Source organism: Littorina saxatilis, linkage group LG16 (assembly GCF_037325665.1).
Source record: "Littorina saxatilis isolate snail1 linkage group LG16, US_GU_Lsax_2.0, whole genome shotgun sequence".
Taxonomy (NCBI): domain Eukaryota; kingdom Metazoa; phylum Mollusca; class Gastropoda; order Littorinimorpha; family Littorinidae; genus Littorina; species Littorina saxatilis.
In genome coordinates, this window is record NC_090260.1 from 48,144,227 (window position 1) to 48,156,846 (window position 12,620).

Genomic DNA, 12,620 nt, shown 5'->3' on the forward strand with positions numbered 1-12,620 from the left:
TTCAAGGCCATGGAACCAGGCGATGGTGTACCTCAAATTGTACGGCAAAGTTACAAATAAAAAACCCATCACACATACATGTACTTTAATTTCAATCCACCCAATAGTTTTTGAGAAAATGGGTTTACAAGATTTAGCTCTGGAAATGTGAAATTGTGCAAGTATATATTCATGTGTGTGAGTGAGGGTGTGGGGGTTGAATGTGTATGAGTGTAGAGAGAGAGAGAGAGAGAGAGAGAGAGAGAGAGAGAGAGAGAGAGAGAGAGAGAGAGAGAGAGAGAGAGAGAGAGAGAGAAAACCCAATGAAAACAACATTCTTGTTACTGATTACAAATCATGATATGTATTTCTATGTGTGTATGAAAGAGAATTCAAAAAATAATTATAAAAAAAGTGCAACAGTTGTCACTTTGTGTTGAATAAACAATAGATCCAGAGGAGCGAATTACTGTGTGGTTGTGTTTACTTTGACACGTGCTTTCTGTACATGCAACTTTTACCGTGACCGTGATTTGCCACTGGTGTTCGTGATCGTGAAAACAAAAATCAAGGTAACTGTGATCGTGAAAGCGAAAATTTCCCTTCCCGTGATCGTGATGATACCCCCCCTTTGGGGCCCTCATCTTATCGTCAGAGATATCACAGGAGCTGGAGTGAGAAGGAGTAAAAACATTTAAACATAAAAATCACAATCAACTTGTGTCTGCTGGTCTCAATACTAAAACTCCGGCATTACTCGCAATCACACACACACACACACACACACACACACACACACACACACACACACACACACACACACACACACACTCACACACACACACACACACACACACACTCACACACACACACACACACACACACACACACACACACACACACACACTCACACACACACACACACACACACACACACACTCACACACACACACACACACACACACACACACTCACACACACACACACACACACACACACACACACACTCACACACACACACACACACACACACACACACACACACACTCACACACACACACACACACACACACTCACACACACACACACACACACACACACACACTCACACACACACACACACACACACACGTATACATACACACACACAAAACACACACACACACACACACACACATACTTCACCCCCTCCCGCAAATGTTGCTTCTCCCCCACATCTTAGTTTCACATTCTGCATTCAACCAAACAATTTTGTCTTTTAGTAAACAAGACGGAATCAAAGCTGCCAACGCTGCAACCCATAATCTCAGCAAGTCAGTTATGCAAGAACAAGACACAATTACACATTTAACCTGCGACTGGATTCGAACCAATGACCTGAGGATAACCACTTCAAACTGTATGAATGTATAAAGCAGCTACTCTTTAGCCTCCCCTAACAATGTTTATATCCACTCCCCCCCCCCCAACACTACCCACCCTTATCCATCCATTACTTCAACACCGCCCCCCCCCCCCCCCCCCCCCGCCCCTTCCTTACCCCAACCCCCATCCCCACTCATTCCTACCCCCATCGCAGACCACCTTCTCCTCCGGGTGTGCCATACCTTCAGTAAAAATCGAATTAAAACTTTTCTTCAAAGTGATTTTTTTATTTACAAAAAATCTATCATGCTCTGCGAGGCGCTCTATAAAGTTACAGGTCTTGTTTCATGTGGACGAAACTAAAGCAAAATTATGCGTCACAGACTTTGATTTGACGTAACTTTTCATTTTGTCTCAGCTAAATCTAGCAAAGCGAATGGGCAGCAAAATTTGATTGCAAGCTCGGGGAGGGAGAGAGAGAGAGAGAGAGAGAGAGAGAGAGAGAGAGAGACTCAGACTCAGACTCAGACTCAGAACTTTATTACAAAAGGATAAAGGTTTTAGGCAAAGCCTATTCTTCCAACCTGTCCTTTATACAACACATAAAGACAGACGCACATTACACATATAAATTCAATCATATAAAATACAGAAACACATTGTACAGAATGCAACACAATGTGCATTTAAGGAATTACATAAGGAGAACTAAAAAAATTACAAAATTACATTGACATAGTTATACCTTTCATTTGGGAATAAGTTGCTCCGATCAGCTACACATCCGTTAACATTAGTACACAATGTTTAACAACATAACAATCGAACAAGACATTTCATTCAGAGAGAGAGAGAGAGAGAGAGAGAGAGAGAGAGAGAGAGAGAGAGAGAGATGTCCTACAAAATGCGTTTGCCTGTTTGATTATTTCTTTGTTTTTGGCTCACGAAGTGCAGCCTATGCGATCGTAACTTTGTCTGTCTGTGCGTTTGTGCGTGTGTGTGTGCGTGCGTGCGTGCGTGTGTGTGTGATAGAAACTTTAACATTTCCGAGTCTATGTGTGTGTGGTTATCCAAGACTATGGATAAATCTCGCATAAGAAGATTACGTCACGGTCAAAAGTGTTTGACGTCAATTAATGTATCATGACGGCATGCCTCCCTGTAGTCTTTCTCTCTCGCGCGGTGTGTGTGTGTGTGTGTTCATTTTGTGCACATGTGTTATTGTTACTGTTTGTGTATGTGTACTCGTGTGTGTGTGTGTGTGTGTGTGTGTGTGTGTGTGTGTGTGACGGTGTGTGTGTGTGTGTGTAAGAAAGAGCTCGAGAGACTGAGAGAGAGTGTGTGTGTGTGCAGGGCCGGACCAAATGAGTTGTAAGGGGGGGGGGGGGGTTCCTCCTTTTTTTTTTGGGGGGGGGGGGCAAATCAGCGAAGTGGCGAAGCCACAAGCGCGCGCCTCCTTAGGCATGCTCCCCCGGAAAATGTTTGAAAAACGGTTAAAATCTGGTGCATTCTGGGCCTTGTTTTGAGGGTTAAGAGCAGCATTGTTTTAGTGCTAAAACTAGTAAAAAAACCAAAAACACTCAAAGCAAGGTACATGCTTTTTCCAGGGGTGGGGTACCGGAACCCCTGGAACCCCCCCCCCCCCCCCCCCTGGGTCCGGCCCTGGTGTGTATGTGTATGTGGGTGTGTGTGTGTGTGTGTGTGTGCATGAGTTTGTGTGTATGTTTGTGTGTGTCACTGTGTGTTTGTTTGTAAAGGTGTGTGTGTCCGTCTGTCTATGTGTGTATGAGTTTTGTATGTATGAGATCTGTGTGAGTCACTGTGTGTGTGTGTGTGTGTGTGTGTGTGTGTGAGCCTGTGTGTGTGTGTGCGTGCATGCGCGTGTGTGGATGTGTGTATGTGTGTGTCTGTTTGTAAGAAAGACTGGCTGAACACCGAAATACTAATTTTACCGTGTTATTATCTAAGCAACAGCTTCAAAGTATTGAAGCAATGATCAACATTTCGTCGGCACGTATGTAGATAAAGTGTGTATCCAAAGAAAACGGGAGATGGGGGGGTACAAGCAGTTGCCTGGTTTGTGTCGTGTGTCGATTCGGGGAGGACAACTTGATTTCACCGGGTTCATTTTCTAAGCTCCATAAAAATAGACTCAAACTGAGAAGATACCAAAGGGATATTTCCTACAATTTGATCTGCACAGCGTTTTTCCAATGTCTGCGCGAGGAAGAGCTGGCGCCGAAAGTGCAGTGTCGATCTGGCAGTCCCGGTAAGTACACTGAGACAGATCTAGTGTCACACGGATGTCATACACAGTGCTCGGCAGACACCTCTATTTAAAGTGAGTAGATCTAAAGTGCCTGTAATGATTGAATTTCTTTGTTCTTGGTTATATTTATGTGCATTTCAAGAACGGCAGCAAAGCTTCTTGACTGTGCCAGTCTGACTAATTACCGCACGACCGTGCCCGATCGCTCCCAACCGCACAATTAAAAGCGACCGCAAAAACAAAGCATTTACACGTAATATTTGTGTTGTTAGTATCTCCACAATATTTTCTCATGTTGGACCAGTTTTTAAGTCAGAGAAGTGATTGATAAGGGAGTTATGGTGTATTTTGAACAACAAATCAGTATCATTACGTCGCGCCGCACTATAACTCAATTGATTAGTCAAACCGTTTTGTGGAATTGTGGGATAGCCTTTTTCTCCGTCCTTGCATGGCCGTGGCGCAGGCGAGTTCAGTTTCGCTCTTCAATTTTTGTGAGTACACGGTATTTGTTATCATGTCAAACACTTGAAAAGTGTGTGTGTGTGTGTGTGGGGGGGGGTGATTCCCTGAAGGTGGAGTTCCTGTTAGTGGTTTGTCTCGTATACAGGAGATACAGAATGGTGAATTTCGATAACCTTACTGTTCAATGCGGCGCCAAGCGCGTGACTGCCGCCGAATCAGTCACCTTAGCCAGGCTAAGGGTTAAGAACTTCCCCTTCCAGAATCGCGGTTCGACAGGATTGTGACCAGTTCTCACAAAACCAGTGATAGATACGTCGCTAGCGGCCAGCTGCTAAGCGAAGCAGGGCCTAGGGCCTACCATTGTACTGCGTTCGGCGCATTTACGCCGAAAGAACTCTTTTGAGCACGCACTTCCTCTAGTGTTAGCTTTCAACAACTTCAAGACAAGGAGTGGCATTGCTGACATTGAGTGACATTGTGTTTGTTCGGTACCCTGTTTGTTTGAGGAAGGTAGGCACTTTTAAAAAAACAAAGTTACAACTTAACTACAAGATTGTCAGTTTTCTTCTTTCCTGTCTGTGTTTTGCTTGTTGATGAAGGCATAATTTAATCATGCAAATAGTTTCTTAATCTTCTTGGGGGAGGGGGGGGGGGGGGGGCTAATTTTAGGTGCAAAATCACAAACCTTTTCAAATTCTAGGGGTGTTGCCCCAGACCACTGCCTTTGTAAGCTGAACTCACTTTTTCCAATGCTAGGCCCTGACGGTGAACAGAACAGTGAGGGTCAATGTGATTGACATTCCACTTTTTTGCTGTTTCGGAGAGAACTAGCACTTTATTGGCTCATTTACCTCATGGGGCAGTCACACGCTGCGATTAAGTTTAAACGGTCACACGGGCGACAGAGTCTTAGAAAAGAGCTACGACAAAGCTACAACTTTGTAATAAATATGATATTCCCTCGTAGCTTGTAGCAATAGAACTTGTTCTGTCCCTGAGACAGTGTCATAGCGCAAAGCCAATCAGAACGCATCGTTGCGGCCTTGAAGCCGTGACTTGATAAAATGGCGGACAGCGTCTCTTCGTTGATTCAAAACTATTAGCGTCTGCTCTCGCGCAGCGCGTTTGCCGTGTTCACTGTGATACGTCACTTCCGCACCGCTCGCGTGGAGTTAATCGTTCCCCAATCATGTATCGTGTGACGGGTCAAAGGCCTATGATTTAATCTGCGATTGAATCGTCCGTGTGACGCCAACTTAATACTTATAGTTATACTGCCTGCATTTGATTTTTAGTCAAAATCATCTAAACATGTGTGACACTTGATTTTATTGATACCTACTATTGTTTCGAAGCATCGTTTGTTGTAAAGAAGGCCACATTGTCAAAATTATTATTTGCAGAACCCCCGCTTATTATTACTATCGCGGTCTCGGAGAACAATTACTGTCTCGATCTGTGTAAAATGTCATATTTTGGTCAAAAACGCAAATAACATTTATGTATCGATCAAATATCGCAATCTCGGAGAACAATGACTGTCGAGATCTGTGTAAAATGTCATATTTTGGTCAAAAACACAAATAACATTTATGTATCGATCGAATTCATTTCGCTGTTTCAGGTACTGACTTTGTTGTTGTTTTGTTGATTGAACAAGCACACACACATGCAATCAAACACATAAGCTTCATATTTGGGCGTTTCATGCTGTCCGATTTGTCTGTGATTTTGGAACTTAAAATATTGTTCTTCTCTGTTCTAGGAGTGCTGTCCTCTTCGATTTCTTCAACCTGGACAATCATGAGCTTGATGGTTTGATCTTCAGCATACTTTAGGATTTTCAGTTCTTCAGCATACTTAAGGATTTTCACACGAGGAACAGCTTTGTGAGTACCCAACTTTATACTATTACTAATAATTCTGACTTTTCATTCATCATTAAAATATTTTTCGTCTCGGTTCTGCAAATAGTTTCCAGGCGTAGGAGTTTTGTCAGACTTGTGTGCGATTTTGGTACTTAGAATATTTTTTGTCGCGGTTCTGAAAGTGGTTTCCAGGCCAAGGAGCGCTGTCAGATTTGTCTGCGGTTTTGATACTAAGGCCAAAAAAAAAAATGTCTGTTTACTGTAACCCGACCGACCCTAGTTTTTAGACCCGACCCTAATCCTTTTTTTGGATCGTCTGAAAAAAAACCACAAAAAAACCCGCATCTAAAATAGAGCTGTTTGCGCTCAAACAGCAGACGACAGAAGGGAGGTAAGCTCAAAGTACTGTTTATAGTTATGTTGGGCAAAAACAGGGATTGATGAGAAGAAATGAACTGTGAAACATCATACTCATAGAGAGGGGAGAAAAAAAAAGGAAAAAAAAAAAAAAGCCGACCTACCGACCCTTTTTTTTCACCCTATGTTACCGTAAACAGACCTATTTTTTTTTTTTTTTTGCCTTAGAATATTTTTCCTCTCGGTTCTGTAATTGGTTTTCAGGCCTAGGAGTGCTGTCCGATTTTTCTGCGATTTTGGAACTTAGAATATTTTTTGTCGCGGTTCTGAAAGTGGTTTCCAGGCACCGGAGTGCTGTCCGAATTTTCTGCAATTTTTGAACTTAGAATATTTTTTGTCGCGGTTCTGAAAGTGGTTTCCAGGCCAAGGAGCGCTGTCAGATTTGTCTGTGATTTTGGAACTTAAAATATTTTTCCTCTCTGTTCGGAAAGTGATTTCTAGGAGTAGGAGTGCTGTCCGAATTTTCTGCAATTTTTGAACTTAAAATATTTTTTGTCGCGGTTCTGAAAGTGGTTTCCAGGCACCGGAGTGCTGTCCGAATTTTCTGCAATTTTTGAACTTAATATATTTTTTGTCGCGGTTCTGAAAGTGGTTTCCAGGCCAAGGAGCGCTGTCCGATTTGTCTGCGATTTTGGTACTTAAAATATGTTTCCTCTCTGTTCGGAAAGTGGTTTCCAGGCCTAGGAGTGCTGTCCGAATTTTCTGCGATTTTTGAACTTAAAATATTTTTTGTCGCGGTTCTGCAAGTGGTTTCAAGGCCTAGGAGAGCTGTCCGATTTGTCTGTGATTTTGGAACTTAAAATATTTTTCTTTGTTCTAGGAGTGCTGTCCTCTTCAATTTCTTCAACCTGGACAATCATGAGCTTGACGGTTTGATCTTCAGCATCCTTTAGGATTTTCACGCAGGAACAGCTTTGGCGAGTACCCAACTTTATACTATTACTAATATTCTGACTTTTCGTACATCATTAAAATATTTTTCGTCTCGGTTCTGCAAATAGTTTCCAGGCCCAGGAGTTCTGTCCGATTTGTCTGCGATTTTGGAACTTAGAATATTTTTCGTCGCGGTTCTGAAAGTGATTTCCAGGCCTATAAGGAGTTCTGTCCGATTTTTATGCGATTTTGGAACTTATAATATTGTTCCTTTCGGTTCTGTAATTGGTTTTCAGGCCTAGGAGTGCTGTCCGATTTTTATGCGATTTTGGAACTTAGAATATTTTTCCTCTCGGTTCTGAAAGTGGTTTCCAGGCCAAGGAGCGCTGTCCAATTTGTCTGCGATTTTGGTACTTAGAATATTTTTCCTCTTGGTTCTGTAATTGGTTTCTAGGCCTAGGAGCGCTGTCCGATTTGTCTGTGATTTTGGAACGCAGAATATTTTTTCGTCTCGGTTCTGCAATTGGTCTGCGGGCCTAGGAGTGCTGTCCGATTTTTCTGCGATTTTGGAACTTAGAATATTTTTTGTCGCGGTTCTGAAAGGGTTTCCAGGCCTGGGAGTTCTGTCCGATTTGTCTGCTATTTTGGAACTTAAAATATTTTTCCTCTCGGTTCAGTAATTGGTTTCCAGGCCTAGGAGTGCTGTCCGATTTGTCTGTGATTTTGGAACTCGGAATATTTTTTCGTCTCGGTTCTGAAAGTAGCTTCAAGGCCTAGGAGTGATGTCCGATTTGTCTGCGATTTTGGAACGTTAAATATTTGTTGTCTCGGTTCTGAAAGTAGTTTCAAGGCCTAGGAGTGCTGCCAGGGATTTTGTACACTGTACATATTAGTGCGCGTGTGCAGTTTTGATTCATTTTCTTTTGATTCTGAATTAAGTTTTGTTGTGCTTGCATAATTAGTTCTTTTCTGGTCTTTGAGTCAGAGATTTGTTGCTGATTTTGTTTTGTGGTGACAATTGCTCATTATTACTGAATCCACACTTCACAGTCACTGAGTAAGTTATTTGCTCCTCAAAATGGATTCGGTTCTGCAGTGTGTAGACTGCCAGAAAATGTTCAGTACCCGTGTCAGGCTATTGAAACATAAATGCTCCAAGTGTACTTCTTGTGGCAAGGTGTTGTCATCATTCCAGCGCCTTCAGTCACACAATTGTTCAGATTCACAGGATATTCAGGTTAAAGCTATTGAGCAACATGGTATCACATTCAACCCTGTACACTGCCAGTGGCAGTTAGACAAATGTCGCCAGTTCACTTTGCCTTTGAAGCTTGCACTGCCTTTGAAGCTTGCACTGCCTTCGTCAGATCAGCTGCTTCCGGCTGGAGCACCCAAACATTTTAAAAGGGTTGGTGGAGATGGTAATTGTTTTTTCCGCTGCCTGAGCCTTGCAGTGACTGGGTGTGAAGAGTACCATCTCCAACTTCGAGCTGCAGTCTGCCATTTCATGACACAGTCTGCATACACATATCGAATTGAGCATGTTCTCCTGCAACAACAAGGGCTGACAGCCGCGTCCTATCTGACCAGGTCGGGCATGCGGAATTCCGGGACGTGGGCAACAGAAGTGGAGATTTACAGTGCTGCCTTCATGCTCAACACCAGAATCTGTGTTTATCGCAATGTAGTCGGGCAGAGTGCCTGGCACACACATGATCCAAGACTGATTGCTCCACAGACCCATGTGAGTTCACAGTGCATTTTCATCAACCACCCCAACAATAACCATTATGAAATTGTGACTGACGTCCATCTTCCATCTGATGGACCAGTGCCATCAGGCCAACATCAAAAAGTTCATGTACCTGTGCTTGCAGCAGCAGAGTGTGAAGGTGCTGATAGGCCACTCGTATCTCGTACAACTCAAACCGTAAAGCTTGTGAACCACAGAAGTACAATGCGCAAACTGCGCCAAAACCAAAAGTATAGCCAGAAAGAAGCAGAAAGAAACAGACTTACAATGGCCAAACAGAGAGCCACTAAAGAGTACAGTCAGAAAGAAGCAGAAAGAAACAGACTTACAATGGCCAAACAGAGAGCCACTAAAGAGTACAGTCAGAAAGAAGCAGGTAGAACTAGACAGAGAATGGCCAAACAGAGAGCCACTAAAGAGTACAGTCAGAAAGAAGCAGGTAGAACTAGACAGAGAATGGCCAAACAGAGAGCCACTTTAGAGTACAGTCAGAAAGAAGTAGGTAGAACTAGTCAGAGAATGGCCAAACAGAGAGCCACTAAAGAGTACAGTCAGAAAGAAGCAGGTAGAACTAGACAGAGAATGGCCAAACAGAGAGCCACTAAAGAGTACAGTCAGAAAGAAGCAGGTAGAACTAGACAGAGAATGGCCAAACAGAGAGCCACTAAAGAGTACAGTCAGAAAGAAGCATGTAGAACTAGACAGAGAATGGCAACAAGGAGAAGTAGTGAAGAGTACAGAGAGAAAGAGGCCCTAAAAGACAGGCAAAGGAAAGCAGAACAAAGACAGAATAGAAACTATAGGCGAAAGGAATCGGAGAATGACAGATTGAGGAAAGTGAAGAGAAGGCGTTGTCCTTCATACAGACATAGAGAAGCTTATCAAGCTAAGGTGCGAGTAGCAAGAGACAAACTGACCACAAAAGGCGGTTGCTTGACGGTCGATGACACCAAGGAGGTCTTTCAGTCCAATGTTAGTCACGGACCTTCTTTCATATGTACATGCTGTAATGGTCTCTTCTACAAACACTCTGTGAGTGTTGCTCCCTCTGCTGCATCTCTCCAGAACAAGGGTGTTAAGTCTTCCATTATAGAGCAGGTTCTGTTAGGAACGAAAAGCTTCCAAGACACTGAGTGGATATGTTCCACATGTCTCTCCAGTTTGAGGAAATCTGTGCTGCCCAATTTAGCTGTGAGAAATGGTCTTGGATTCCCGGCTATTCCACCTCCACCCAAAGGTCTCACAACCCTGGAGGAACGGTGTATATCACCACGAATTCCCTTCATGCAGATGCGAGAGCCTGGCTGCGACCATCAGTTTGGTATCCGAAAAAATGTGGTGAATGTGCCTGTGGATGTGCCAGCTATGGTGACTTCATTACCTAGGCGATTTGAAGAGACAGAGACAATTGCTTTGAAGTTGAAGAGACGCTTGCCCTACAAGTCCTCCTACCACTTTGAAAATGTGAGCCCTGGGAAGATCTGTGCTGCTGCAGAGTGGTTGATTGGGAACAGTGTCCTGTTCAGGGAAGAGGGCATTAAGCTGGATCCTTCTTGGTTCAAACCAGAGTGGGAGGGAGCAGAGTCGGTAGAGTTCAGAATCAACAGTGCAGATGATGACAGTTGTATCCAAGGTGAGAAGACCAACCATGCTCACTCATGTGACGAAGGCAAACAACCTGAATGTGAATGTGATGCTGTGAAGCAATGTTCTGATCTACTGCCGCAAGGCCCTGAGCACTTGGTAACTGATCAAGCTTCTGGCACAGTGAAAGACAACAACAAACCAGAACAAGACCAAGATGGCAATCTGCAAGAAGTGTATGCAGATTTGTTTCAGGAGTGGCCGGAGGAAAACATACCTGCTAATGACAAAGATGACACCGGGGAAGATGATGAAGACAAAGAATGGGTAGAAACCAGTCAAGAGGCAGAACTGGGAGGTGGATGTCGTGACACCCTTCTGCACCCCAACGACTTTACAACCGATGGCCAGGCAGCACTGAACATAGCACCAGGTGAGGGTAAACATCCACTTGGTCTGTTCATGGACAAAGATTGTGAGGAGAAATCCTTTCCAACCATATTTTGCGGCCAACGACGTGTTGATAACAGTGATCGAATGAAGCCCCTCACCTACAGTAAGATCTGCAAGGCTGAGCTAAGAAGTGCTGACCGGCGTGCTGCCCACTCCATTGCAAACATCTTTTTCAAGTTGAAGAAACTACAGATGTTACAGATTCGAGATTTAGCCACAACAGCACTTCGGAAAGTGAAAGGAGCAAAGACAGGCCATACTGCAGGGCAGTTGAGGAAAGATGGTGCCATTGAAGATCTTCTGCGCCAGGATCAAGGGTATCGTGTCCTCAAAACACTGCGATCCTCTCCTCCGTACTGGCAAGCGAAACAGAAGGATCTCTTTGCTATGATTAGGCAGCTTGGTAGACCAACTTTCTTTGCTACATTTTCTGCTGCTGAAACAAGGTGGCTTGATCTTCTCCGTGTCCTCTACTGCATGGAGCACAGTGTAGACCCCACTGATGATGACCTTGAGAACCTGACCTGGCAGGAGAAGTCGCAGCTTATACAAAAAGATCCTGTGACTTGCGCTCGTCACTTTGACTACAGAGTTCAGGTCTTGTTCAGAAAAGTCATCCTGAGTGATCTGCAGCCTCTTGGAAAAGTGACGGACCACTTTTTCAGAGTAGAATTTCAGCAGCGGGGGTCCCCTCACATTCACTGTATGATCTGGGTTGAAGATGCACCGAAGGCTGATACAGACCCTGACGAAGATGTGGTGGCATTTCTTGATAAACACTTGACATGTCAGAGGCATGAAGAGGGTGAGTTGAAGAACGTTTCGAGCCTGCATGAACACAAGCATTCCAAGTCATGCAAGAAAGGTGGAAAACACGTGTGCAGGTTTGGTTTTCCTCTCCCTCCTATGTCAAAAACTATGATGCTCCGTCCACTGACTCAGTCTGAAGCAAAAGAGAATTCTGGCATCACAGAAAACTTGAGAACCATCAAAAGAGAACTTGGCCAGTTGAAACTGGGTGAAAACATTTCTTTTGAAGAATTTCTGGCGCGAGTCGGCATTGATGAGAATCAGTACATCCTTGCACTTCGTTCTGACCTCGACAGCACCAAGATCTTTTTGCAACGCGAACCATCAGCGACACGCATGAACAGCAGAAATGATATTCTCGCTCAGGTGTGGATGGCCAACACAGATGTGCAATTTGTCCTGGATGAGTATGCCTGTGGAATGTATATTGTGACATACATCAGCAAGAGCCAGCGTGGCATGAGCGATCTTCTAAAACACGCTGATGATGAGGCAAAACGTGGCAACCAGAGTGTCAAACAAAAAGTCAGACACATTGCGAACAAGTTTTTGAACCACTGCGAAGTGTCTGCCCAGGAAGCTGTCTACCTCCTGATGCAGCTGCCTTTGACCCGATGCACAAGGGATGTGATTTTTGTCAACACATCACCCCCCTGCCAGCGAGTTGGTCTGCTCAAGAATTCCACCATGCTTGAAGCAATGAAAGATGAGGACACAGATGTGACTCTCACTAGCCTGATCGACAGGTACTCTGAAAGACCAAAGGAGTTGGAAAACATCTGTC